Raw genomic sequence first — 25,947 nt, forward strand, 5'->3', positions numbered from 1 at the left:
CAGGCAAACTATGCTAAACTTTCTTGTTGCGGCTGCAGAAAAAAATTCACAGGAGGATAAAGATAAGGCAAGAAAGCAAAATTCAACCCACTTATGACAGCAGCTACCAGCTTCCGGGCAAGCTAATACGCCAAATCCCTTGTGTGTTATGTATAGGGAGAAGTTTGTTCCTTCATTTTGGATGAAAAGAACTATCTAGAATGTGGGGGGGGGGGGGGGGGGGGGGGGGGGGGGGGGGGGGCAAACTTTGGCCAGCTAGGGCCACATACTGAAAAATGAAAGGATGCAAAGGATACTTTGATATTGTGTAAAGCAACACATGTAGATATGCAAAGAAGTTATATACTGTATATATTTCAACAAAAAACTGCATCTCAGCTTAGTGATATGGGTGAAAAAGCCTATTGTTACGATCATCACTATGCTATTATTACTATGTCAGTTCCAGCCTTGGCGTCATAATCGACAGTGATTTTAAACTTACCGTAATAAACAAATAAACGCCTTTGTAAAATCCTGTTGTTATCATCTTCGGCTTCTATCCCAAGTTAAACCGTTTTTATCACTGCGACATTTCAAACAAGCCATGCACGCTTTTATTTCGTCACGTCTGAACTACTGTAATGCACTATACTCTGGAATAAGCCACAAATTACTCTCTCGCTTCCAGTTAGTCCAGAACTCTGCGGTCCGGCTTTTAACAGCAACCAAAAACAGCGAGCATATTACCCCAATTTTAGCCTCCCTGCACTGGTGTCTGTGCGTTTCAGAATTGATTTTAAGATTTTCTTCTTTGTTTTTAAGCCTTTGAATGGGCTAGCCCCTCAGAACATCTCGGACCTCATCCAAATTTACACTCCACACCACACTGAGGTCCAAAGGCCAGCTCCAACTGGTGGTGCCTATGACGAGACTTAAGACCAGGGGGGACCGGGCCTTTTCCATAGTTAGCCCAAAGCTAGCTGATCTTTTAGTTTTTACTGCAGTAATTTGTACTTTTACTTATCATTTATGGTTTTACTAGTCTGTGCAGCACAGTGTTTCTAAAATGTGCTATATAAATAAAGTGGGTTGGATTGGAACTTCACTCTTTTTTCCCCATTTTTGCTGGGGGTTTTTACATTTTCCAAATATGTAAACTTTCTTTTTATACAATCTTCGGAAATTTTCTTTTCTACTTTATTCGCATAATATTTTGACAATTTGCATATTATAACTTTTTCCCCTAAACTAAAAAATTAGTTTGTTCTCATAAAATGTTGACTTTTTTCTCGTTGGAATAAAACTTTTTTCTCTTAATATTTTGACTTTGTTCTCGCAAAATGTTTCCATTTGTTGCTTTAATAAATTTTCCAACTACAGTCAAACTTGTCTATAGCGGCCACTAGAGGGAGTCTGCAAAAGTGGCCGCTAAAGACAGGTGGCCTCTATAGACAGGTTGGCGTCCAGTTTGAATGTTGACCAGTAGAGGAAAAAAAATTAAAAAAAAGGGAAAATAATAATAATAATAATGTTGACCAGTAGAGGGCACTGCGAACTGCGGATAAAAGTTGTACAGCACTACTAGGCTTGTTATTATCATGGTTCATGGTTCATGGTTTTAATTCATCCTGAACATGCATGAGTCAAACAGTAGCAAATCACATAGTACAATTCACAATTTTGCATGTCCAAAAAGGAGTAGGAAGAAGCAAAGCTTATTTAATCCTACCCCTCATCAGTTTCACATCAGTTGCAATACATTTATTCACCTCTTGTTCTTCCAAGTGTACTTTGTAGGTCTACATGACAATGTAGTGCAATCATAGCCAAGGTTTTTACTTACTAAAAGGAAGCTAGAGGCTTAATAATAACTGATAGAATATATCCACCACCCACAGAACAAAGCTGTGCTAGTAATGTCTTACGCTTGTTTTTAATATTTTACTTTTTATACTGCAGAGTGTCATTACAGCTTCAGTTCATCAGGAAGTGACGGGAAGTGACGGTGGGCGTCCCGAGCTGGAGAGCTAGGCTCAGTGCTAGCTGTGAGTTTCGAGAGAGTTGGGAAGTGTATTTATGTTGGCGTGGATGTAAAGTCCTGCAGTGTTCTCCGCTGTTAATAAAGCCATTAAAGTGCATCGGCGACGTGAGTCTCTCCTTCCCCATAACAAGCGGCATTACAGTATTGACCAGTGCACACCAGGAAATAAACGGTGTCATTTCTTACAGGCATTGGCTGGACAGCTATGTAGTGGGGCTTGTTTAACCTTTGCCTTGTGGGCAAGCAGGAAGGAGAGACAATGCTGAGAGATGTGTGTGTGTTCTGAGCTGCTGTCTGGTGGCCGCGTTCAATAAATAAAGTTGGCAGAAGCAACAGGAGAAGTTTCCTTCTTTGCTTTGGAGCTGAATAACACTGACAAGTTAACAGACTAGTAGCGAACGGAAAAGAAGACGGCTTTGTTTGTGTCGAATACAGAAGATGAGGACTTTGATGGATTTGTGGATGAGGATTGATGAAAAATAACGTGAGTACATTCTAAAATACTTCAATTAAGTACAACCCAACCCAGTTTTGCTCCCGCTGCCGCATGCATGCTAGCGTATGTTTTTTTTTATTGTAGCGTCGCTGGGAGCACGTCCTGTTCCCAGCCTACTTTGCGGTAATGTTTTGGTGCAAATGCTCTTAAAGTTACATGTTTGACCAGGAAATAGCAAGCTCAAAAGAAGACGGCTTTTTTATGTGGAACAACTGACAGTTTGTGTGGATCTTGTGAATGATTGTGACTGAGCTAGGACTCAGTAATTAAAGTCTACACACGACGGCTTCATTGATTGAAAAACAAAACTTTTTCGTGCATGAAGCTTCTACTTGAGTTGGTAATTTGGCCGCTATGTGCAGTCAGATATTGACCAAGGGAGACAAAATGGGTGGCCGCTGGCCGCGTTGGACAGGTGACTGCTATATACAGGGTCTATAACATGTAAATTTGCTGCGGGGGATTTTTCAGTGGCTGCTATAGGCAGGTGGCCGTTCTATAAAGGTGGCCGCTAAGACAGGTTTGACTGTATTTCAACTTCCTCTTTGTAAATTTGTTTCTCATAATTTTGCGACTGGAAAAACATTTTTGCCAAGTACACTTGTGAACATCCTTATGTTCCAACATGGTGTTTGCTATGGACAAACCGGTTCGCACAGGAGTCCAATAACATCACACTGCACAGGTTCAGATTGGGGAGGCCGTTCCTCCTAATATTAAAAAAAAAAAAAAAAAAAGTTTTGTGATTATAGGTGAAAAAACCTATTATTAAAAGTGTATTAAAAAGTGTAAATGTTTTCCCCATTTTTGCTGTTTTTTTCCTCTAAATATTTGAACTTTCTTCTTCTTCTTTCTTCTTCTAAATAATCTTCATCAAATTTCTTCAATATTATAACATTATCCTTATAATATTTTTTCCCCAACCTAATTTTCAAAAAACAACTTTATTTTGTATTGTTTCTCATTATATTACAACTTTAAAAATACAACATATTTGTTCTTTAATATTTCAGCTCTATGCCACTATAATGGCAAAACACCTTTGCCGCTTCTTTGGCAGTGGAGGAGGCGTGGGTCTACATTGTTTAAATTAGAAAAACAGTCACTCTGAGATGTGATTTTTGTGGCTTTGTGGTCACATGCCAGGCAAGCACTTGAAGCCTCGGCAAGGGCTGCTTTTGTCTGCAAGGCGGCACGCCCCGAAAACGTGTCACTGTTGCATTGTGATAACTACATTTGTATCGCTGTTTCATTATGACATCGTTCTGGTGCAAAACCAACAACACAACTACATTAACTGAAGCAGCATCTACAGCAGAACTTCTGAAGGTCGAGCATTTTGTTGCAGTGGTTGACCTGCATATTTTTCGCAATTGAGGTAAAACAAAATTCCCACAGCAAATAATGGAAAGAGTAATAATCTGTTTCAGCGTTAAATTGTTGCTGCCATACAAGCTCTCCTGCCCTGAAATTGTTTTAAGTAACATTTTAACATTCGTACGAGCGCAAAAACAAGATCACATTAACAATAAAAAAAATAAAACACTCAACTATTATGTTAAGTAACGATGGCTTAATGTAAAAGTCGCTTGCATTGCATTCCTAACTGTTGTACAAGTGTAATCGCAAGTTAACCGCAGTAAAACTAAACAACAGTCGTTATTGCTGACAACTGGTTACACTGAAGGCTTGCAGCTTATGCAACTTGAGTCTGTGCCTTCTTTTCGAATAAGTGCAGGGTTTCCCCTAGGATTTTTTTGGTGGTGGCGGGCTGCATGGGAAGGCCGACTGCTGCCACTGTGCTGTCTGTGTTTTTTTTTTTAATGACAAATAGCAAATTTTAAAATGACCTATTTATGTATTAACTTATATATTTAACTTTTTGCAACAACTGGCAGACCATTGCAAAACTGTTAATTTAATGGCAACGTTGCTGAGAGCACTGCCAACATTTAAATTGCACTTTATTTACAAAGCACATCATTGTCCATCATTAATATAAGACTACTACACCGCGTCCCACTTTACTTCATACTTCCATGCAGGATTCACAGGGGCGCATGCATTCACAAGTTAATGTCTTCATTAAAATAATTTTGAAAATGTAGTAATGTAACGTATTTATTCATAATTTTATATATTGCATGTTTTGAAAGCAGCTGCATTGTCACATAATATACATCAATTACATACATCTTTGTGTTGAATAGTATTTTGGGTATCATAAGAATGTATGTACATGTACAGTATACTGTATATCTTGTGTCTCAACGCTCTTAATTCATATATCGGTTGATATATCGGTTATTGGTTTTTTTCAACCCCCAATATTGGTATCGGCCACAACAATCCCATATCGGTCGTGCTCGAGTATGAACACAGTATTTTGCTTTGCCTAAAACAGAAAAATAGGTCTGCTTTCATGGATGACTAAGGAAATTAAAAAATATTCACATTTGAGAGGCTGAAATCAGGAGATACAGTATTTATATTTTTAAATCGAAAAACCATCGAATGCCAAAATAGTTGTTGATTAACGGCATAATCAATTAATCACTCATTCATCGATGATTAACTGTTGCAGTTCTTTACAAAATGCCAGGTTGGTGTGGCAGCAACATGTAGGGTGCTTTGTTTGGGCGCTCCATTTCATGGAACGATACAGTACCGGACAAATGGACTAGTTTGTTACGTGCAATATTGTACCAAAACCGAGCAAAACGTTTTCAAACGCTTTCCATGAAAAGGTTTGACTGTATTTGCTTTCTTACTTTTCACACAAAATTCTTTCCAAAGTCCTTACATTTATTTAACGGCTCAGCATATTTTCACTTACGTTGAACTGGTTTTAGTGTGTTCAAATAAACAAAAGGTGAAGAATATCAAAGTGGTGCTCGCGTCTTACACTAACACGTTTCGAGGTACGCACAAAACAGTTTTTATGCACACCAATAAACAAAAAAAAAATTACGTAGCGATGTTTCACACCTAGTATCTTATGTTCCATCTGGCTATGAAGAAGTGCACCATCAGACAATGACAAAAAAGTGCATCATGTATCCTTATAGACAACAGTTGCACCCTCTTGGCATTAAGAGGGTGTTTTTGTTTTTATGGGAACTACAAGTAAAAGGATGACGTCAGCTAAGCACCGCTGCTAGTCACCAGACAACAGGTGAGTTCACGTCTATCTTTTCAGGAAGAAGCACAGGAGAGTCATCTGGTTTTCATCAAGAGCCAGGCGGAATTTATTCTTTGTGTGTGGCGGGGTGGGGGGTGGAGGGGTGACATGCGTCACACTCTCACACCGCCGCCAGCAGCACCCCTTGCAGCTGGAGCAGGAACCTTCAGACTTCATCCTGCTGTCCAGAGAGAGTCGAGACCCTCATCGCCCCCTCAAAAGATTAAAGAACAAAGGTGGTAGGCTCACCTGCTCCACCAGGACCCCCAACCACCCCAACACCAATGCCCTGGAGAGCTGCACTTTGAAGTACACCCTCCTCCACCCCCAACAGCACTTACAGACACCAACAATGGACCTCATTAGAGCGCCCACCCTTCTTTTTCTTCTCCTTTCAACCTCCTGTCTTGCACTCTTCTCACTCACTGCTGCTTGAAGAGGTTTACAATCAAAGAAAACGTGAGCGTGCATGTTTGGTATAATATGAGACCGTAAACCCTCCATTTGATGCATCAGTACTGTAGGAGCATTGCTTTGGTGGTTAGCAAACACGAATTTCCTTCTATTATGAGGTAAAAGGATTGAAATTGATCAGTGGAATTTTATTGACGGCGTGGACGTTGACAGGGTGAACGAAAATACATTTCTCTGGGTCATAATAGATGTTAATATGAACGAGAAATTTCACTTAAAAAATATACAACATAAAGTGGCAAGAAATACCTCAAGTACAAGGAAGTTCCACACAATACTTAAAATACAATGCTAAGTCTAATCATTCTTATAGTGAGCACTAACTCTTCATTTCTGGTGAGTAAATTTAAATATAGTTTTATATCTCAGTAATTGTATATTTTTAAACCTCAAGTACAAGCCTGGAGAACTTTGATTGATTTTATACTTCACTACCAAGCAACGCGTTAGACAGATCTTCCTGCAGGGTTTCCGCTACATGTAATTGATCGTGGCACACCGCCACGACAAAATAAAAGTTGCCACACCTTAAAAATGAGCTGGTTTTTTTTTGTAACTTCAAAACAATGTTCAGCACTATATTGTATGACTGGATAAATGGGGTTGGGGTGTAACGATTCATTCACTACATCGATGCATCGATTTGCATTCCTACGATCCAAATACATTGATGTGTGTTTAGCAAGTTTCCATTCTGGACAGCATATATCAATCAAACATCTTTTCAAAAGGTAATCAATCGATTGAATCAATACTAGGAAATAAAGCATTTGATTGAATCACGGCTTTATATGGATGTGTGTTTTTAAGCACTTAATGATAAAGACTCGATAAAGACGAAAAAGAAATTCAGTCTGTGTCTGTGACGTCATCGTCTTCTGGGTATGTGGTAGTCACGGGAGTTGTAGTGGATCTGTGAAATACAGTTGATGGAGTGCACTTGTTTGTGCCGGGGAGGAAGGAGGAGAGATAAAAGGCTGGGAAGCCGTAATTTTTGTTGACCATCTATTGGTTTTGTCACACATTTATACTCGCGTTTCTTATGTATTCTTCTTTTGCATTACCACGTTTCCTTACATTGCTGCATGCCATCTGCCATCACTTCACATGCAAAGTATCTGTTTGCTCTCTCGGTTTGGTCTCATCATTATCAAAACATGTTATCATAAACCCAATACACCACGGTATGCTGTTCAGTGTCTCTGTTAAGCGCGTCATCAAGATGGAGGACCCATTATGACCCTCTCAGTGGCAAAAGGTACAAGAAGGCCAAATTACTTGCTAGTTGCTGAACCGTTCTTTCAAATGGCTGCTCTGATCAGGACGATTACAAGCAATCAATAGTTATAGTTATCAATTAGTTTGAAAAAAAAAAAGGAAATATTATAAAAATGTTTCACTGTGCTTTGTTTTGATAAACATGTACCAGAATCGCCTGTCTGCTCTGTTGACACATGTGCATGTGTGACCAGATAAAAGTATGCAACCCGTCTTGTGTTGACGTTCACTTTTTTCCTTATCATTGAGAGAATAAAAAAAAGGAACAATAGTCCATAAAATGTTGACTCAATTGACGACAGCTTGTCACAGGCCAAGCCTATCTTTGCCAGCACTCATTAATAGCTCACGTTTCTCTCATTCGACTTTCAGGCATTTTTGTTTATACATTTTGTCTGGCTCTCACTGCCTGTCTGACAGCAGCTAGCCAGTTTTTGTCCAACAGGCGAGCTACAAGTGGCTATCACGTTCATGGGGTACGTGTGTCACTTAACAATCTTTCTCTCTTGCTATCAATACAGTAGCTATGGCTCGTCTTAATAAACATGTAGTGTGTCCAGCTTTAAGATAGTGATGCTATCACAGGCGTCTACAACAGGTAGCTCGTGTGCTAGCGGTAGCTCGCCAGCTGATGTTGAGTATTACGCCAAAGAATATTTGTTTCACCTCTTAGTATTTTTGTTTTTATCCGTCCATCCATTTTCTATGCTGCTTATCCTCACTAGTGTCGCGGGTATGCTGGAGCCTATCTCAGCTGACTTCGGGCGAGAGGTGGGGTACACAGTGGGCTGATCGCCAGCCAATGGCAGGGCACATATAGACAAACAATCATTCACACTCACATTCATACCTATGGACAATTTAGAGTCTCCAATTAACCTAAGATGCATGTTTTTGGAATGTGGAAGGAAACCGGAGTACCCGGAGAAAACCCACACACGCACGGGGAGAACATGCAAACTCCACACAGAGATGCCCAACGGAGATTCGAATCCAGATCTTTCTGATCTCCTAACTGTGTGGCCAACATGCTAACCACTAGGCCACTGTGCGTCCCTTTTTATTTTTATAAAGTATTTTATTTTATTTATTTTATTTTTATTTAAGTGTGACACCTGTATTTAATGACAATTGAGCACACAGAGTGGAGAGGTGCTTTGTAAATAAAGAGCAAAATAAATGTTGGCAGTCAGAAAAAAAACACAAACAGCTCACCTCTCCTTTCTTTTTGTCAAAGTAGCTTTAACGGCGCTGCAAGTTGCATATACCTGTGCTATCATAAACCTGGGCTCTGAATTTATGCTGTTTATACAGGACATTTTTCTTTAATAAAAATATTTAAATTATTTTGTTTTGTTAATTGTATTATTTTGAACTAAAAAATATATTATTGAATAATTAATCTCCCATGTATTGTTATTACTCTAGAACAGGCATCAAATTCAATTTAAGTTTGTGTCAAATACTACTAAATTTGTATTTTTGAATTTGTCACATAGTACTATTTGATTAAATAAGTCAGCTGACAAAAGGGGGCTCAACATTTTAGACTCAGTTTAAGTGTTCTCAGCAGTGTTCTCAGTTCATGTTCTGCTGGTTGTTGAAAAAAGTTAAATAAATAACTTAATCAATAAATAAATCATACAATTGCTATTTGTCATTATAAAAAAAAATTGTGACGCAGCAGGGGCACATCACAGCAGCGGCAGTCCACCCATCCATGCAGCCCAACACCACAGCTTAAAAAAATCCTAGGGTTTCCTGGTAGCAAGTAATGTTCGTTTTACTGCTACACACAGGACAGTACAGAAACATTAATCCAAAATGACAGAACACGAACTTCTCCCGCACACAAAGGATGTGGAGCATTATTAAGGCACATTACATTGTGGAGACTTCAATCCAAAATGACGGAACACTGAACTTCTCCCAGCACACAAGGGATTTGGCGCATTATACTGTAGAAGCTTTAATCCAAAATGACAGAAAAATAAACTTCTCCACGCTCATAAGAAATTTGGCCACCCCATGCACAAGAAATATGGTTAGATTAATGTTAACGTGGTTTGTCTCTTCCTGTTTTGTTTTTTTTACATAAAAGAAAGCCTCTTATTTAAAGAATGGATATAAATTAAATTAAATTCAATGTACTTCAATTTTAAAAACATGTATCGATTGATTTTTCAATTGCATCTGAATGTTTTTTTTGTGGCTCGGTGGTTGACGACACCTCCGCTTAGATCATTACCGACTCTTCCCTTGAAAGCCCCCAATTTCCTAAAAGAAAACCTAACACAAGATGATGTTTACAAACCAGAAAAAGGAATTAAGCCATGAGGTTCAATTCTATGTTCTCTCCGACAGCTCTCACTGACGACCACCACAGTTAAGCACAAAAGGCTCCGCGTGCTGCAGTGTGTGACAGTCTGGAGAGAAAAGCCACTGAAAATCAGCCGTGAGTGGTTTTGTCACAACAATGACATCAAATAGCACCCTGGAAATTTGCAGCCTGATTGTGTGTGTGTGTGTGCGTGTGTGTGTGTGTGTGTGTTACTATTGTTTAGGTAGAAATAACAGGCAGAGAAGAGCGGGGGTAGGCCTGCATTGTCAATAGGAAAAGTCCTGGCACTCTACAACCCCCTATTTCCACCCCGCCATCACCATCACCCGCGCGGCTCCAATGCCGCCTTGTTTCCCCTTGTTGAGGTGACATGATGAGGCCCGCCTTCCAGCCACGCTTTACGCTTCGTCAGCTTTTGCAGAGACGATAACAACTCTTGCTGTTAGAAGAATACATTCCCCGCACACCATTACAGTACATGTAAATGAGTCACTCACTGCTAAAAACTCTCAAACTTCGCAGAGTTACACTTGAATCTGATGCCGTTTTTCGATAAATAAAGCTAAAAAGTAAAAAAAAAAAAGACTCTCTTGCAACAGGCTGCTGCGATGTCTTCCCTCTTTCCATGTCCATCCACAAGTTCAACAGCCAGGTAGAACTGCGCTACTCCTGCACTCAATGCTTATCCGGTCTATCTAGTACTCATGTACAGTACCTTTACAAAGTGACTATGCCATCTACTGGTCTGGCATGCGCAGGATAGCATTTTAAGTCGATTTTTTATTGCCGCTTTTGTTATTAAATGTAAAGAGATGAAAATTGGAGTTGGTAATGGTTTAATTTGATTTAAACATGCATACAACTTACAATACATCACACAGTACAATTCACAGTTCCACATTTCTAAAATTAGTAGGAAGAAGCTAAGCTTATTTAATCCTACCCCCTGTCCGATTCACATCAATTGCAATACATTTATTCACTTCCTGTGTTTCATATGTGGTCTCTTTACTGATAAGGTAATATAACAATGTGGTAATATAATTGCCAAGGTTTTTCCACAATCATAATAAATAATAATCATAGATAATCATCAGTATAATCATGAATAAATAATAATCAATACAAATAGACATTACAAGTTCAAGACTCTTCTTCCTTGTATTTTGCAAACATCAACTGCTTGTATTGGTTTTTTTTTTTAAATCGCTCATCTTAGTGCTTTGTTTGAGTTCCTTACTCAATGCGTTCTATCATTTGATTCCACATACTGAAACGCTGTGGGTTTTTAGTGTTGTTCTCGCGCATAAGTGTTTTAAGTTATTTTTTCCCTGAGATTATATTTCTCCTCTCTTGTAAAAAAGTATTGTATGACATTTTTGGGTAACAGGTTATTGTTTGCTTGATGAATAATTTTAGCTGTTTGAAAATTTACTAAATCAGTTCATTTTAATATTTGTGATTTTAGAACATTTCTATGTTCTCTATACATGGCATTATGGGTTATCCTAACTGATCTTTTTTGCAGTACAATTAGTAAATGAAGATTGCTTTTATAGTTATTACCCCATATCGCCACACTATAAGTTAGATATGGTTTTGCTTTTGACCAATCAAATCCAAGCCTTCAGGTGGCCTGACAAGAGGTTACAGCCCCCAACCCTATTTCCCCCCTCTAGCTGAGAACAACCAGCAATCAGCTACCCTTGTCCGGACACGAGATGTGCTCGACATGAAACAAGCCTCTACAGCTATGGTGACACAATGCAACTTGGGAAACAGCTGCAGGGGTTTTCACTAGGCCTTGCTCGACCCACCTTATCCCTCCTCTTCTTTGCTGGGAGGCTGACAGATGTACACTTCCTTGAGGATGCATGTCTATGACTTTGCCATTCCGGCACGGTGACGCATGTTGACTCAGCTCACCTGACAGACGATTCGTTTCTGGTCATTTCCATTAGGAAAAGTCAGCTAAAGTACAATTACCCGCAAGGCTGAGGGACATGTTTATAAATAAATAAATAACAAATCATTTGCATTACTGAGCTGCAACCTGATCTGCGGCAAATGGGGTTGTTTCGTCAGGATTCCATTAGCAAACAAGACTTCCAACAACTCTCCTCCCCCACCCACCAACCACAGGCGACACTGCTGTCTTTTAGATGCCTTGTTTGTAGGTTGAGCAGCACGCGCAGACATCGCACAGACGGTAAACAGCAGGCACTCCATAAACGGCTACCTGCTTGGGGGTGGAAGGCACTGTGGGAGGTCGGGCCCTCAATGGTCTTCACACTACTGGTCTCTTGACTCTACCGTAGGGGTGTCCAAACCTTTTTTCAGCGAGGGCCAAATACAGTGGTGTGAAATAGCCCCCGTCCTGATTTCTTATTTTTTTGCAATTTTGTCACACATAAATGTTTTACATCAAATAAATTCAAGTATTAATCAATGACAACACAACTGAACACAAAATGCAGTTTTTAAATGAAACTTTATATATTAAAGGAGAAAAAAAAACCTACATGTCCCTGTGTGAAAAAGTGATTGCCCCCTTAACCTAATAACTGGTTGGGCCACCCTGAGCAGCAACAACTGGAATCAAGCATTTGCGATAACTTACAATGAGTCTCTTACAGTGCTGTGGAGGAATTCTGGCCCACTCATCTTGGCAGAAATGTTGTAATTCAGAACACATTGGAGGGTTTTAGAGCATGAACCGCCTTTTTAACTCACTCAATTCCAGCCATTTCCCAAAAGACAACCCCTTCAGTACCGGCCATTTTACACGATTTTGACTGATCTTTTTAGGCACACACAATATTGCGTTCTATGGCTATAGAAACATGGAACCGACCGAAAGAAAGATTAGACTCTTGTCCTTCATCAGAAAAAAAAATTGTTTCTACTTTTTTCCGTTCTTTAGTAATCAGCCGTACAACATAGGAAAGTTTCAGGAAAATATAAGTTGCCGGCCAACTTTTTTTTGCTTTTGTGACAGCTCAAATATCTAAACAACTATACCACAAAATAAACACCACAAACTGAACTAAACTGAACTATTTGAGCTGGAAGGCAACTGTGTGTGTGCACATGCGTGTGTGTGTGTGTGCGCGTTCGTGTGAGTGTGTGCGTGTGCATGCATTAAAAATTCCCTGCAATGTGTAGCTGAGTGAAATAGTTGATTTACAATACTGTGGTGTTTTTTGTCATTCTCAAAACCTGCATTTACATTTTTGGTAGAACGTTATTTTCATTCCGGGTGCTGTTGCAAAGGGGGACTATTTATAGTGACGCACACAGGGAGAAAGGCATGTCCCCTGTCATAATGTGGACGTTTGAGCAGCTGAGGTCAGAGAATGCTACTGTGTGTGCCTGCTAATAGTGTACCCTACCTTGCCAATGTTCCATAGAAATAAATGTGCAGATCCTGACTTGGTGTGTGTTCTTCAAACCTGATGCCATTACAAGTCTGCTACAAATGCATAATGTTTTTTCGTGTTGTACGCAATGTAACAGCTGCCTTTATGCAAGGGTTTCCTCTTCTTGTCTCTCCATCCTCTCATGATCACTTCTGAGCTCTTATCAAATGCATTTCTACCACCGAGTGGCCGTTTTTAATAGCATTAAAATTGGTCTTAAGCCTAATCCATTGGTGAGAAGTTGCATCAGCACCTCGTTGAGCCTCTCACACAAATAAGCGCAAAAGACGTATAAATACGTTGTTGGGATCGGACATTCGGCTTGATAAAAACGTATAACTATGTTTTTGGTATTGAATGAGTTAAGGTCATGCCACAGCAGTCAGGTCAGGACTTTGACTCTGCCACTCCAAAGTTTTAATTTTGTCTTTCTTCAGCCATTGAGAGGTGGACTTGCTGGTGCAGATTTTTTGGTAGACAGCAGAATTTATGGTTCCATTTATCACAGTAAGTCCTGAAGCAGCAAAACAGCCTCAGACCATCACACTACCACCACATTTTACTGTTGGTATGAAGTTCTTTTTCTGAATACGGTGTTACTTTTACACCAGATGTAATGGGACACACACCTTCCAAAAAGTTCAACTTTTGTCTCGTCAGACCCAAAGGTCTTGGTTACCATCAAGATGTTTTCTGGTAAAATTAAGACAAGCCTTAATGTTCTTTTTATTCAGCAGTGGTTTTCATCTTGGAACTCTGCCATGCAGGCCATTTTTGGCCAGTGTCTTTCTTATAGTGGAGTCATGAACATGAACATGAACAACATGAACATGTTGTTGTGGCGTCTTTTGTGACCCCTTGGATGAGTCGTCGCTGCACTCTTGGGGTAATTTTGGTTGGCCGGCCACTCCTGGGAAGGTTCACCACTGTTCCATGTTTTTGCCATTTGTGGATAATGGCTCTTACTGTGGTTCGCTGGAGTCCCAAAGCTTTAGAAATGGCTTTATAACCTTTTCCAGACTCATAGATCTCAATTGCTTTCTTTCTTGGGGGGGCAATCACTTTTTCACACAGGGCCATTTATGTTGGATTTTTTTTCTCCCTTAGGCCCTGTCAACACAGTAGTGTTCCTGAGAATTTTTTTTTGGCGGGTTGAAAAACAGTTGCATCCAAGACGGCGTTGTCAGATTTTCCCACTCCGGAAGCAGTTTTAAAAAATACAGTTTCAGCTCACCCAGAACGCTGATCCCATGTGGATGAGATTCTGAAAAGTTAAAATACTTTGCCATTTTGACCAGAAAACGTTTCCGTGTGGATAGCCCCTTAACAATAAAAAGTTTAATTTAAAAACTGCATTGTGAAAACTCAAAGGATGCAATGGCCACTTGGATTGTAAAGCAACACAGGTCGATATGCTAAGACGTTATATAGCGTATATTACAAGAAAAAGAAATGCATCTCAGCTTTGTGATAAGTAGTGATAGGTAAAAAAACAACAACTTTATTTGGATGAACTTCAACCTTTGCTGTTTTTTTTGTTGTTGTTTCTTTTAATTATCAACATTTTTCAACGTTCTTCTTAAATAAATTTTGTATATTTTCTTTTTGTAATATTTCCTTTTCCCATATTATAACTTTTTAGCCAACCTAATTTTCAAAAACTAAGACTCTGTTTTGTTTGTTTCTGTTTGTAATACATTTTTTTTTTTTAAATAAAGTTGTTTTTTTTATTTGAAGAGTTTATTCATGTAAAATTGCGACTTTTTTTCTTGTGACAATAAAACTTTTTCTCTTAATATTTTGACTTTATTCTAATAAAATTACAACTGTTTTTACATTTCTGCTGTTTTTTTTAATTTTTCCAGCTAGTTCAACTTTCTTCTTGTGAATTTTCTTCTTGTAATCATGACTTCATTCCCAAAATATTTTGAATTTGTTCTCGTAACATTATAATGTTTTCAGAAATTTAATTTTACTTTTTTTATTTTTTATTTTATTTTGTTTCCCATGATATTACAGCTGTAAGACAAATTGTAGTTTTTCTTTAATATTTCAAAGTTTTTCCTCATAAAATTATGAAGTTATTCTCTTAATATGTTGACGTTTTGTTCTTAAATCACATCTATTTTCTCTTAATAACTGACTTTATTCCTGTAAAATTACTGCTGATTTTTAAATTTTTGTTGTTGTTTTCTATTAATATTTTGAATTTATTATTGTAAAATTACTGCAGATTTTTTTCATTTTTGCTCTTCTTTTCTTTTTTTTCAAAAATTTGTTCAATTATATTTTTAGAATGTGCCACAAGCCAATTAAAAAAACAGACACAGGACGCACTTTGGATACCCCTCCATAGCAGCTTGTATTCGTGGAGCAACAGGAAGTGTGGCGTGCATATATGAATGTCCACCTGACTGGAAAGTATGGTAGCACTGAGGCTGTGTCCTGGAGATGACTTTTTTGCTATAACAACAATAACAACCTGACGCACAAAGCTGCCCCTTCCCCTTTGAACAGTGCAGTTCAAATCCCAAGCTGTAAATTTCAGCAGGTCCGCTCCAAGCCGCCAGCGGTGATGTCCTCGCTACAACCCTCCTCCCCCACTCCTTGGCCAATCCGCGAGCAATCTCCTACACAAACATCCCCAGCCCAGAACCATAAATCCCGGCCCAGGAAACACAGCGCGACCACAAGCTGGCACAAAAACATCCTTTAGCATCATGGGGTGAAAAGGGGTGTGTTACATCTACCCCCCCACCCAACTGACAAATCAGTCTTTTCTTTTCTCCTGCAAGCAGACACCCATTAAACTATTATGTTGTTAGGCCTGCTCTTGCTATTGAAGGCGCCACCCGCGAGCGTCCACTTGAGATGGCACGCTTGTGCGGGCATTCATGGCTGTTGCTGCTGCCTGCGCTCCTCACACGGTGGTGGAGGGAACAAGAACGTCCATTTTTACATTGCAATATCATGCAATACTAAAATAGTGGTCCTTTTAAGTAGCCACTGTCTTAAAAGCCAGGAGTTTCCAAAGTCACTGTTCTGTATGAAAGATACTGACACAGAATCAGGGACAGAATCAAGTTCATCTGGCAGAGATGGGATCACAGTCCTATCAGACGCTGGATGCCACCAGCTTGAAAAGGAAAAGTCAAAAGTCACACACTTCTCTTACCGTGTTGTGTTGAACACACTTGTTGCTCTCTCGTATTTTACATGTCAGAACAATTCCACAATGCCGTGCCGCTGTATAAAAGCACTCACAGACAGAGCAACAGCAACGTCCACCTTGACCTGCGTTTTCCCGTGTTGCTTTTCTGTATGAAAGGCACCAACGTGAAATCAGTGGACAAAATCAACCTGGCAACTTTCCAGCGACAGAGCAGTAACAGAGGCGGTATGAAAGGGAATAGCAGAAAGCCGAGACAATTTCACACACGAGACTCACTTCTCTGACCGTGATGTGTTGAATGCACTTTTAGCTCTGTCGGACAAGTATTTTACACACCGGTATACCATGCCTCGTCACTGTGTTAAAGTGCCCATAGTTACAGCACCCCATCCCCCTTTTACTCGTATTTATCCTGTATCGTTGTTCTGTATGAAAGGCACCAACATGGAATTAGTAAATAAAGTTGCACCTGGCAATTTTGCAGCTTCAGATGGTAGCAGAGGGGCTCAACGGTGCAGGTGTCAAAAGGAAAAGGCTGACTCATTTATTTTGTGTTGGAAGCAATTGTCACGCCATTGGACAAGTATTTGACACCCCAGGAAGCTGTGTGAAAGCACACAGTTACAGCAATATCTCCCTTTGCAGGGTTGTGTTATGTCTTACTTTGCATGATCTTTGTGTGAAAGCTGCATGAAAGTCAGCTATGTGGACCACTACGGTAACATCCTAACACAAAAAAAGCTGCAAGGCTTTCTGTGTGCAACAACGCCGTCTGTCATTGTGTAACGCAACAATGCAGCTCGACCGGACTACGGCACAATCTTATCAGAATGTCACGATGACACGGATACACAGACAGTCTTCACAGCGGGACGAGGATGAGTGAAGCGCAGATCGTTTTTACACAAAGGGCATGAGAACGTTCAAAGAAATGTAAAAATACATTCACTGTCAACATGCTGCTGTGACGTCACCTAAAGTCAAACTCAAAATAAGGACTCTTGAGCAAAGAAAGCAAAGTTTTACAAGGGTGCCCTGAAGGCATCCTTCCTTAAAAGCAGTGCTGGTGTTATCAGTTGGCCTGCGGGCAAAAGGAGGATGTAAGATGGTGAAACGCCAACAGTTTTGAAACTGACCAAAAAACCCAAACAGAATAAAGAGATGCGGTGTCCCTCACGGCTGATGCTTTGTTAGGAAAACCCTGTAAGTTGGAGGATTTATGAATGAAAAGCTTCCATCAGGCATCATTTTTTTCTGGGGAGGGGCTTTCCACATCAGTCTGGCTCACACCTACCACTCGCCTATTGAAGGTGCTGCAGCCACAAGTGAACATTTGTTCTAAAGGAATGCCGAGTATGCGGCAGGGCGGGGGAATAGGAGGGGGCCGGCGGCTCGAGCTGTGTGTTTTTTCTCTCCCCGCACCCCCACAACCCGATTAAAACCATTAACTACCCGAGCTGTCCTCTATGCATGAGTGCTAAATATAACCACTGAAAGACGCTAATAATGTTAACTGTGCACGAGTGCACACATCACTGTTGTCCATTTGATGTAATGGCAATAAAGTTCAATTTGAAGCCCGTGATGATAATTGATGCGTGTTGACACTTGCCACATTTAACCCGCCTGAAGTATGAGCTCTAAGCCGTAAAGAGGGGGCAGAGGAGGTGAGAGGGCGAGGCTCGCCGATAAAAAGAACATGAGGAGCAGACAAAGGGTCATCTGGGGATGGGGTCGGGGGTCACCCATTCAGCCACGAGAGTCTCACCTACTTCCTTGCCCGCGAAACCATCATAGGGTGGCCCTTCATGGCATCACCATGACTTCAGTCCACTTAGGGGCGTCAATCTGGTGTAGGTTAGCCCTGCAGGCGCTAAGCTGAACCCTAAATACCAGCCTGCCAGACCCGACAGGGCAGCTGCCTTTTTTCAGAGTAGTGCCTGTGGAGATGGATGGACCCGCACCCCCCTGATAAAAAAAAAAAAAATTCCAATGTGTAAATAATGTGTAATAAATGTGAGCTGGAAACTTCAAATAAATAACATTCGCTGCAAAGTGGCAAAAAAAAAATTGGTGTAATGGGAAAATGTAGAAACTTGCTGGACCAAAAGGCACTTTCACCTTGTATTGTTCCCTAATTGTACCTTATATCAATTATTGCTCAGAGGTCTGGGGCAATACCTATAACAGTCATTTCTAGGTATGTCCAGATCCACATTTTCTGGTATCCAATCCGATTTTTTTTTAATAGTCTTGCCAATCCAATCCCGATCCCCCTTTATTTTTTTATTTTAATAATAAGCTTTTGTTACAAACATGAATTTGTGGAATTGGATATGGTTATGAAAATCGCTCTTCAAAGCATTTAAAATAATGCAATCAAAGTATTGCTGAATTTACTTTTTTTATTACACAGCATGACCGACAATATTGTTTGGCTTTTGTAACAAACATCTGTGAGTCGGGTCCCTTGTCCAATAAAAGATCCAACAAAAGTCCATCCAAAAAAAGATAAAAATGGAAAAAATGAGCATGCAAAATACTTTTAGGGTAGGACTAATCATTTGACATGGTTAAAGATACATTTTTAAAGATACACTGTTAGGGCCCTATGAAATCCGTTTTATTTTTTCCCAAATTCCATTTTTTCTGTTTTAATTTTTTTAAATTCCGTAAGGTGGTCGGTGCCTGTCGTGGCGGTAATCACAGAGCCAGTTGGTGGACACCAGCGGTGAGGGATACAGTCAAGCTGAAGACAGAGTCCTGTCGAGCCTTTTTGGGTCATGGGACTTCGGAGGTAGATGACAGGTACCGGCAGGCCAAGCAGTCTGCGGCTCTGGTGTTCACAGAGGCAAAAACTCGGACATGGGACGAATTCGGAGAAGTCATGGAGAAATATGGGCCATTGTGTTATAAATAAATAAATAAATAAATAAATAAATATATATATACATATACATACATACATACATATACATATATATATAGTTAGAAATCCCACAATGTTTGCATGTTTAATGTGAGCGGTGACTTGTTCTACTTTGTTCCACGGTACTTGAACACACCATTTAACTGGCATCGTCTCCCACAATGTACAGATAAGACTACTCTACTGTTTTTTTCTGCTTTTTCTTTCACCTCATATTCGGTCCCAAATGCTGATACTATGGTGGAATGCATAAAGGTAAGATTTGATTACCTTAATGAGTGCTAATGTATATATTTGTTGGTGCACCTCTCTGAAGAAAAAAGTCCTGCAGGCTTGTACTGGCGAATGGTGGCTCTTTAATTTTGTGCTTTTAATTTGGCGTTTTTCCTGTCATAGTTTTGCAGCTCCTGGCCCGCCCCCCTCCGTGCATGCCATAGGAGAGAGGAGGGGTGGACCAGAAGCCTGACTGCTTAGTTGAAGCGACTGCATCTGCGGTGGAAGAATTAGTCAGAATTTGGCCCTGATACTCTGTCGTAGCTCAGTAATTTGGAGGTACTTCGAACTGAGAGCATAAAAAAAATATTTTTCACCACCTTAAAACTTGGCAAAATCTCCAATACGAGGAATGTGTGAAGCTGCACACTGGCTGCACAACTCCTGCCACAAGACACAGCGGTGTCCTATCTCCGTTGCAACAGTGGAAAATCCGGGTGTAAAAACTCGCTGAAAACAGTGGACTCACAATGTCCAACGAGCTTCGCAGTCAGAATCATTTAGCACGACAAGCTCTACCACAAATGTTTTGGTCCATATCGCCCAGCCCTTGTGTGGCCTAGTCAAAGTCCTGACCTGAAGGAATCCTATTGTGATGTTGTGGCATGACCCTAAAAAGGAGGTTCATGTTCGAAAACCCTCCAATGTGGCTGAATTACAACAATTTTGCAAAGTGAATGGTCCAAAATTCCTCCACAGCGCTGTAAGAGACTCATTGCAAGTTATCGCAAATGCTTGATTGCAGCTGTTGCTGTTAAGGGTGGCCCAACCAGTCATTAGGTTTAGGGGGCTATCACTTTTTCACACAGGGCCATGTAGGTTAGATTTTTTTTCTTCCTTAATAATGAAACATTTCATTTAAATATTGTATTTTGTGTTCAGTTGTGTTGTCATTGACTAATATTTAAATTTGTTTGATGATCTAAAACATTTAATTGTGACAAACTTGCAAAAAAAATAAGAAACAAGAAACACTTTTTCACACCACTGTATATCTTTTTATTTACTCTGCCCAGAATGGGTGGGTGCAGGGCATACAGAAATATACAATATATCTTAAATTTTCTTTGTATGGCTCGAAATAAATTTGAAATAGTAATAACACAAAAGCTGTGCTTACACTAATGTGCTAAATTCCTCGGCTAACTGCTTCCTGCTGTTCTCGGCTCTCTCCCTACGTGTAGAGACCTGTGGCCGTCGGGTTGCTTATGCTTTCGGGGGGCTCAGAGACTCGCGCTGCTGTATGGCGTTGCAATAACTTGCCGGCCACTGATGCAGTCTCTCAACATTTTGCTTGAATATGCCGTGATTCAAACATGCTAGCACCCAATTCTTCAAATGTTGCCCTAGCAGTGAAGTCCTGACGGCACAAACACACTGAGGCTTCTGTTGTTGTCAACACACCTGTTACATCACCTAAAGTAGATCCCTGCACATTCACCATTCTGCATTTTTGGTTTAAACAAATCTCAGAAAGTCGGCTCATTTTCCAGTAGAAAACATCGCATTCACCATAAATGGGTATTCATTTATAAATGGGTGATAATACAGGTAAAATGTACAGCATACATGTACCACTGTTCAAAAAAGCCCACAATTTTCACTTTCAGCCATGTTTACTTATGACACAGATGATGCATTGCAGTTTGTTGTAGTTTGTTGCAACTTGTCACTCTCAACTTTGCTGGTCACGAGTAGATTGCATCAACAACCTACAATATCGCGACAGGGCGATAGAATTAAAACCTCTGTCGAGTGATATCAATGTTGATATTGCACCATTCTGGCATTAGGCCTTGTGAGAGTATGCATCTTTTCACAAACACTGCATCATGCTAATACAGTATTGTTGCGTTCAGCTCTTTATAATAAAGTTAGTAAAAAATGCTTCAAACCAAATCCAATTCTGGTTGGCTTTGTTTTTTTTTGCGTATTTGGGTTGGAGTGAGGTGGAAATCTCTTTGAACAACTGCAGGAAAAACACAACTCATGCAGTGTTGCCAACCCTTTTATGAGCAAAGAAGGCTCAAGTCAGCCTTGCTCTTGGGCGAATGATGCTCTTTGTCACCACAATGCAGATATCCCAAATCTTTTCTGGTACGGCTCGGAGAACCACACACACATACGTAGGTACGTACGTACATGCACACACACACACACACACACACACACACACACACACGTGCGCGCTGTTACAAATACAAGCTATGACTCACTCACATAGAGAGGCCTCACTCCTCCAAGCAGAGGAATGGTTAAACAACACACTCCCGCTGCCAGGCACACTGCTGGACCCCAGTGTGTGTGTGTACAGTAGGGGTCAAACTGCAGCTAAACCAATGTAGCATAACAAAGAAGCACACTCTAGCGTAGTTTCATTACGGCGGCACAATCCAACACAAGAGCAGCATCAAACTATTCTTCCATTGCAAAGATATTAACACTCACTTTTGACTCGTGTTTATTGATTGCGTCACAGTGCACCGCATCATAATAGGCGCTCGCACCATACAAGCACAACACATGACACTCCACAGGCGTCTGTGGCTGTCCGTCACTGGTGGAGTGTCAAAACAGACCCTATGGTTACCCTCTTGGCAACGTTCCCTCTAAGCTGCGCACTGATCTTGTGTTCTTAACGCACAGCAAATCCTTGCAGCACAACAAAATAAAATCCAACCTGAACTGTAAATAAAATAAACACATAACAATTTATTCTGTAGCACTTTGCAATGCAACTCTGTGAGTGACAGAAGACAACAAGCGGTAACAACACAATGACAAACACTGCACAGCCAATAATTAGATCCTGTTGGTACGGTTTTACATATGCAGCCAATCAATTCATTAACAGTGCATTACGTAGTACATGCCGCTGTTTTGCAGCTTACTGTATAGCTACTGGTGCAGGAAAGTTAAAGAAAGCTAAATGCTGCTTGCTAACCCCGTATTATGGCAAAACGAAAGGTCAGTGCCACATCCACTCACCATGCTATAGCACCAAAAAAATGTTTCACAATCCCTATGTGAAACATGAACACATATTTCCCTTTTCTGTGCATTCTAACGAGAGAAAACGAGGTAGTATGAGCCAGCTAACATTGCACGTCATTGGAGGAACCTATTTCGATTATGAAGCCCTCTAAAAAAACCTCAACAAAGTTTTATCGTTTTATATATATGCTGTGATCATGCATTAACAGGTACATTGATGATAACATGTATTACTAACAGTAATTTGCCATATTTTGATTATTTAAAACATTGCCGAAACTTCTTTCCTCGGCATACTGATTTGACAAAGCTCATAGGAGCTAACGCGACTTCCGTCAACAACAGCAACATAGAAACAGCGAGACCACTTACAATGTCCGCCCTCATTGGGATGGCTGTGTCATCCAGCACAACATGTGTGCCCCAGTCCTCAGGTAAAAAATGCTGACAGCAAACAAGCATCTTGTTGAGTCTTCGTAACAAAATTGAGAGCCAGTAGTATCCACTCTTCCGTCTGTCCCGTTGCGGTGGCTTGAGGCGTTGTGAGTGACGCTGAGACTAGCGGCTAGCGAGGCGTCGTGTTATTTATTGCATGGACTTTTATTGGATTAGAGACCTGACTCACAGAGGTTTGTTACAAAAGCCAAACAATATTGTTGGTCATGCTGTGAAATAAAAAAAAGTACATTCAGCAACGCTTCGCTTCGCTTGGTTGCATTATTTTTAATTCTTCAAAGAGATATTTTCATCACCATATTCAATTAAAAAAAATTCATGTTTCTAACAAAAGCTTATTATTAAAAAAACAAACAAAAAAACGATCAGTACTGGATTGGATCGGCAAGACTATAAAAAAAAAAATCGGATCGGCTCGGAAGTCAAGAAATGTGGCTCGGGACATCCCTACTGTGTACTACTACAACAAAGCATATTTGTAATGATCCGCAATTAAAATAAACATGAAACAGATTAATTTACTTATTCAATAATCTTTTAATAATTGGAAGGGTACATCTACCAACATATTTCCCATTGCACAGAACCAGCAGGAAAAGTAAAGTACGCTAGTAGCACCATGTATAAAATTAGCAAACTTCAGCATAGTCTGACCGACATAAAAAATCTGCCATTATTCACAAATAAATAATGAAGACTTCTGAATTCAAACTAAAATCCTGGGCATAGAATCTCTGACAAATATTTTTGTATAGCAAAGTCAAAAACAGCTTTCATTCAAAATATAGATTTCTGTACCAGCGGCTCTCATACAAGAATAATGCTTGCAGACGTCAGTATATTATGAATAACTAAAAAAAACTAGGCTGCCCTTATTCACAATTGCAGTGTCAGTGAAATAACGCTGCATTAAGACGTATCTGGGTTCCAAAGTGCGCAACAAAGCACGAAAGCCCTGCTTCTCAACAACCAAAATCCGCCTCAAATCCTTCTCAATAAAAGTTACGATTGACTTTGTGATTTGCTTCACCTTTTCTGAGTTGGGTGGAAAATTAGTTATCACCTGCTCGATGGTTCTCTGGTTGGCAGCAACTTCAGCTGGCTCTTTTTCCTCCTCGTTCGCGTGGAAACGTGCTATGTGGGTTCTCCTATTTGTCGTGTTCCCAAAATATTTTAAGCTTGTATGACAAAGCTTGCCTATTGTCTGGCTCTTGTCCAGCTAATTTTTACCTTCAACTATGTGAAAGCCAAAGTGCTTCCAGACGCTCGCTTTAAATCCAGCAGGTGCAGGTCGGAGTTTACGCTCAGCGTCTTACCCTCAGGTACACCACCATAAACCGTCAGTTTTTTTGTTCCGTCAGCATCGATTATTGACATTTATAAATCGATTAATAATCGTCAATGTCCACATTGCGATGCATCTAAGAATCAATTATTTCCCCCACTCCTAATTCAGATGTTATGTTGGCTTGTCGTCAAAGCTCGCTTCTGGTCACGTGACTGTGGTGCTGGCGGTGACGTCATCATTTTCGTGTAGGCTGTCTACATCGTTTTCGTGTAGGTTGTCTACACGAAAACGACAAGCCAGGGTTTTCAGATTTTACCACTCTGGAAGCAGTTTTCAAAAAATACTGTTTCAGGGCACTCAGAACGGCATTTCCGTGTGGATGAGAGGCTGAAATGATAAAATACTTTGCCGTGTTGACCTGAAAACATTTCCGTGCGGATAGACCCTTAAGCAACCATTAATGTGTATTTCACGTTTATAAACCCCATTTGTCTCTACCGAGTGGAGAGAAAAGATTCCAAGAGTCAAAAGCCTTTCTGACACGTTTTACCTCCTGAATGTAACGCACCCTTAGAATGCTGGAATGTGACTTGAAGATATCTAAGAATCAAGCCTTCGGAGGAAGAACTTCTTGATGACTGACACAGCATCCGCCGAGGACAAAGTGGTGAAGAATGCAGCCTGCAACTAAAGGGCCCCAGGCATGATTCCTTTTAAAGGCGCCTTTAAAGAGATAGTTCAGATTTTTTTTACATTAAGTTATATGACGTCCCTATCAGCAGTGTCGTGCATCAACAGTGACTTTTCCTTCACTTCGTCTCAAGAGCAGAGTTGTCGTCGCTTTTTGGTGTTTAAGAAAGCAGTTCCGGCTAGTTGGTGGGGTCACATTAGTGAAGCGTTTGCTTCTCGAAACAATTTGCGTTCAAGAGTACTGTAAACTCCAGTGTATAAGCCGCTACTTTTATCTCAAACTTTGAACCCTGCGGCTAATGTATGGCTAAAAACTACATTTCCCACGATGCTTGGTGTGGTCATGTTCTAATTTTGTGACATCGCCTATACTTCAGACCTACTACTAATCGTTTAAATATGTATTTCGGAAAATGCTATTATTAAGATAGTCCATCATGAGGGCAAAAAAAAGTTCAGGAAACAACCAAAAAACGCACAGAAGCCACCATTCTCGGCGTTGCTAAGCCTGTCTCTCTAGTTGAGTGGAGCCGGGAATGCACTCGCTCCAGTTTACAGTGAGCAACGACAAGCATAATTTACGCTAAAATCAAATGTAAAACATTGTTGGATATGGGGTATTCAATAAACACAATAAATATCCCGCCAAGACTGCAAAGCCTGTTATGCTGAATGAAAACAAAACACGCCTGCATCCGCCGGGACGCACTATGATCACTCATAAGTAGACCATGGTATCCCTGGCCCCATTTTACCATGGTTCTGATGAGGTCCAGAGGATAACTCCAGCAGAAATAATGTGTAATATCCAGCAATACCCAAGTGACCCGGCGTAAACCTTACGCAATGTACGTAGCACCGCCGGCATACACATCATATCCGCTCACGTATCCTATACATCAATAAATCCTAAACATCTAACAATGACTACTG

The 25,947-nt window shown here is 40.3% G+C and overlaps 1 protein-coding gene across 2 annotated transcripts in view; it reads right to left on the minus strand.

The window, feature by feature from the left end:
- LOC129176649 (rho GTPase-activating protein 29-like) overlaps window positions 1-25,947 on the minus strand; it is a 53,383-nt gene that overhangs the window by 24,894 nt on the left and 2,542 nt on the right. The window lies entirely within an intron of this gene.

The sequence above is a fragment of the Dunckerocampus dactyliophorus genome, chromosome 2, assembly GCF_027744805.1.
Source record: "Dunckerocampus dactyliophorus isolate RoL2022-P2 chromosome 2, RoL_Ddac_1.1, whole genome shotgun sequence".
Lineage (NCBI taxonomy): Eukaryota > Metazoa > Chordata > Actinopteri > Syngnathiformes > Syngnathidae > Dunckerocampus > Dunckerocampus dactyliophorus.